The following is a 5,404-nucleotide window of genomic DNA, read 5'->3' on the forward strand; positions in this document are numbered from 1 at the left end:
TCCATTCGCGCTTCGCTTGTCACTATCGGGAGTTCTAAAAAATAATGTACCAATCAACGCCAAAAAATCGCGCGGCGCTCATTTGCAGTCTCAGTAGGCGACCGCCAGGTAACAAGCACGTAGATTGGATTATCTGAGCTAGCTCGAACAGACAACAATACAACGTGTTTATGCTATGGATACGCACGGCATAGAGGGGTATACGGATAATTCAAGGTACTTATAACGCTGTGAACGGAACATCCAGTGTTCGCGCGATGTCAAACTGGGACTAACCGCACGAAGTATGGAACAGAATATGCTCCCGTACACGTATTGATTCGCAGGGGTCACCGAGATCCAATCCGTTTTGACATAAACACATCTCGAAGTAATGGTCTTCAACTCCCGCGGGGGGTCCTTATCGGGAATAGGCGGATAATACTATTGTAGGCGCGTAACCGACCTCCCTCAGAAACGAGGAATTACCACAAAGATACGTTATATCTCTCTTCGCGACGTTTGAACCGTTGAGTCTATTTGCTTCATTATAATATGTAAATTGCACATTTCTTCGTATCCGTACGCGTTTCTCGGTTCTTTGATATATAGTGTACGAGATATCATACGCATACATTTAGGAAGCTAACAACAAATTCCCAAGTTCACGCGTTGATGATGCCTCCTATTATTACGTTTCAAGATGTAGTTTGCGATAACAATTGGAGGCGAAAACTAATAAGCCAGAGAAGCCATTGCGTGCCTAGACTTGACTAGACATACTCGTATCTCCTTTCGTCATTATTGCCACCCGGAGCTCAAGTAATTTAAAGAATCACTCATATGTTGTTTTTAATTTATGGAAGTAAAAGTAATTTCGAAAATGAATGTCATTTTTAAGTCTGCTCTCATATCACGACCTATCTATCCCATATGCCGAACGAAACAGTACTTATAAGAGCAACTGTACACGTGAAGTCGAGTCCTCGGGATATAGACACAATAATAAGAAGGAGGGATTGCATTACAACTGACGTCATCGCCGTATCTCAGGAATACATGTTGTAAATATATGAAATATTCACTATTGAAGATCAGTGTCAACAATGAAATGAACAATAGACAGATACATCAGAGTTTGAGAAAAAAATTGTTGATTTCAGCAGCATGACCTAAATAAATATCTCTTGTATACAGTTCATCACACGCATTTTGAAACTTCTCGATAGCGGATCGCGTTAATACCAGACAATTGAATATGCTGGTATTGCGATCTGAAGGTGTCAACATGTTGTTGACAAATACATGACACTGACAATAACATCACGGTTGATTACGTGTAAGGTCAGTGGCTCTTCCGCGAACCTTGTAAATAATAAGTGAATCGAATCCCCAGCTGAGTCTATAATTGTCGGTGAAGCGCAATTCCCTGTTGCACCAGATGACATACCTGCCTTAAATAGACGCCAAGGGGAAATTGGCTTGATAACACATGACAGAAACGTTATTGAGCTATGGTCGTCGTGGTTGGATGAAAACGTGTTGACTCGTGTCGGTATCATTGATTGGACATCAGCACTTTTTAGCATACAATTAGGTCTGACGCGCATGCGTTAAATGTTTTGTTTCTGAACGTTATTTTGTGTAGGTCTCACACCACTAATAGCAACTCCATAGATGACAATGCTGACATATGACGATATATGAAAATGATGAACAAAGTTGAAAACATGGCTCAAAAATGGGAAATCAACATGCCAGTAATCAACCACATGAAAAACATATTGGCCAGCTCAAAAACTTGCAAATCTCAGGTAAACAAGACACACCTACTGTATTTGGATTGCACCTAGAGAAATCACAGGAAAAACACCAATATTAGAACATCCAAATACACACAGAATAAACCCACAGGTACGCAGCCGCTACTGTAAGTAGTAAACAAAAGACCACATGTTAGTCTCGCCTTTGACCCAGGTGATCACGCCCTCAAACAGGAAGCACCTGAGAAACGAGCGGTCATTGGTTGATTAGTGGCATGAACTACATTATAACATTATTTAACACTGCCATAACCTTGCTTTGAATTCGTCAAAAAATACTTAACTACGAACTGCAACATCAATTCAACACTGAGCAAAATTAATAGAATCTGACACTCCCATGGAGCTGGGGGTTGGATGAGACAAAACAATTGTGATAAATCTTTGGTGTGTGGAATTCTCTTTTCTAACATCACAATGAAGAGCGGTGGCCCTCGCGAAGCGCGTGTTTGAATTTCGAGTAAACAAAAATGTTGTGTACCTCACCACCCTTCAACGTGCGATATAAACGTACTGAGGATAAAACTAACTTGATACGTGTTCAGATTTTAAACAAAGTGCCCTCAAATCCTGGATGTAACATTCCGCATCACAAAACGTACTGCCTGCGCTGAATGTACGAGTTTTAAATAACACAACCTACAATATCAGAAATTTTTTTCACAAAACCTTTCCATCTTCCTTGAATGTATACAGAGTGTAGGGTCGATTTGATCTCATATTGGTGATCTCACGCTCTCAACGGCCAGAGATGTGAGAATTAAATCATGCCGGGCGAGTGGAGGTTCACCTGCACAATGTCGAGCTCGTATAATCGGTTGTTCATCAAATATGGCGACATAGATAGGGAATACATATTATTGTGATAATAACAACAGCATTTCTATTCAGAGTATACATCGTGATCAAAGTCCCGTGGGAAGTGGTGCTTGTTGGTTAGATGTCCCTTTATACATGCTCTGTTAGTATATATAAGTCTCGCAACCACGGCTGACGCTGTCATCCACTCGGTCTTAATTATTTGGGATTTGTTCTTACCTGATAATCCGTCCGTTTATCAACACACTCTGGTGATGTTACGGCAAAGGGGCGATATTTTGACCGATATTCGAGTGCATATGAATTTCCAGTCACAAGAAAACACACAAAACGCCCACTTATTGATTAATTTACGTCTAATTGCAATCTGTCTTACGTTTGTCTTGTCAATCATGCTTAATCGCGCGAAGTTGATATGTGATATGGCAGCTTTATCGACATGAAAGGACAACACTACGATAAAGACAATATATTTAAGAAAATCCATAACAAATTGTATTTCATGTATACAACGATAATAATTTTCATAATACGTGAATATTGAGAAGACAAAACATAATTAATTTACTATATTTTGAATTATTACTGAAAGAAACAGCATGTAACTATGTAAACTATGTATAAAAAACAATAACTGTAATAAATACTTGGTAAAAATACTGTATTTTTCTCTATAAAAACGCAACAATTTCACATTGTCGAAGAGGGAAAGTTTGAAAGTATTGTGAGACTCAAATATTTTCATATTTTTTACACATACATAAATGGCTGAAATTCAAAGCATGTACTGATGAAAAGTAAGTAATTTGCGAATTTTACGATCGAATTCTTGAAATATACGTCAGTGAGATGCGCAAATTATTTTATATATTATGATTTATTCACTCATTTTCACTCGTCGTTAACAGTGATAATACAGCGTCGACACTGAGTAATGCAAACTTTATTATATATGTATTCCTTTTTCCGTGCGAACAAACATTTTTTTAAGGCGATCTGCTTAAATGAACCGTTTACGAACATGAACGATCGTATGCCTACATAATTGCTGAAATTGTAACAGGTGTCCACGAATAAGTCATAATGAAATGTACATGTACATTACCCTATTCTGGCATCATAATAATACTCAAACCTGGCTTTGAATAGATATTCCGACATACCGGTGGATCTAGGTCTAAAATGTTCGTTGACAAAGAATTAAATGCGTGTATCGGTTGTCTAATTCAGTGACAGGAACATTGACCTTGAAATGGTGTTAAGATGTTGATTTCACTGACAACTTCATAATGTGTTAGACCAACTGTCATGTATTTGCCCGCATTACCACAAGTGTGTCAAAATTCATATAAACAACATCGTTCAAAGAACAGAACTAAAGTACAACCGACGTGATAGCGTACTCAAGAGGGCAGTATTTGTTGCTGTTACTCACTACTCGCATATTTAATATGACACTACATTAAATATACATAAAAGGTCCATTTTTTCAAATTGTCGACCTATCACCAGCTTAATTAGTATTTTCAAAATCATACAACCACACGGATGCCGGCCAAAGCACTGAACACCAACTACTATGAGATATGATTATTAAACAGCTGTATTTCGACCAAAAACTAACTTTAAAGGGCGGCGCTTGTGTCACCGCGCATGTGAGACATTTGTGTTGATAATCATTGATTTTCCAACAATCCAATGCGCCATTCTGATGAAATTAACGATAACGGTTTTGACCTGTGTGCAACGTATACTCATTGCCGCCGGTGACTCATTCGATACCTTCCAATTACCAAAGAAATTATCTAGTTAAAGCTTGGTAGCGTTTCAGTTTGTAATCGTTGGTTTGCGCAACAGGCACAATCGCCACCTTTGTTCATATCTCGCGAATGCGTGGCGCTACGACCACCGCCCTTATACTGAAGATGACATTCGATACGCTATTGTTGATATAAAAGATGAAAACGTTAGATACCATAATATAACTTAAAACTTTATACCCAATATTTCATACTGTAGATAACAACATTTTACATAATAGATGACAACTTTTGATATAGTAGATGACATTTCATATAGATGACGACAACATTTGATATATTAGATGACAGCATTTGATATAGTAGATGACAGCATTTGATATAATAGATGAAAACATTTGATATGGTAGATGACAGCATTTGATATAGTAGATGAAAACATTTGATATAGTAGATGACAAAGTTTGATATAGTAGATGACAGCATTTGATATAGTAGATAAAAACATTTGATATGGTAGATGACAAAGTTTGATATAGTAGATGACAGCATTTGATATAGTAGATGAAAACATTTGATATGGTAGATGACAGCATTTGATATAGTAGATGAAAACATTTGATATGGTAGATGAAAACATTTGATATGGTAGATGAAAACATTTGATATGGTAGATGACAGCATTTGATATAGTAGATGAAAAAATTTGATAAAATGGATGAAAACATTTGATACGGTAGATGACAGCATTTGATATAGTAGATGAAACCATTTGATATGGTAGATGACATCACTTAATATGGTAGATAACAGCATTTGATATGGTAGATGAAAACATTTGATATGGTAGATGAAAACATTTGATATAGTAGATGAAAGCATTTGATATAGTAGATGAAAATATTTGATATGGTAGATGACAACATTGGCTATAGTGGACGACAACATTTGATATAGTAGATGTCATTTGATATAGTAAATGGCAACATTTGATAAAGTAGATGAAAACATTTGATATTGTAG

This window comes from Saccoglossus kowalevskii, chromosome 17 (genome assembly GCF_978046115.1).
Source record: "Saccoglossus kowalevskii chromosome 17, keSacKowa6.1, whole genome shotgun sequence".
In the NCBI taxonomy this organism is placed as follows: Eukaryota; Metazoa; Hemichordata; class Enteropneusta; family Harrimaniidae; genus Saccoglossus; species Saccoglossus kowalevskii.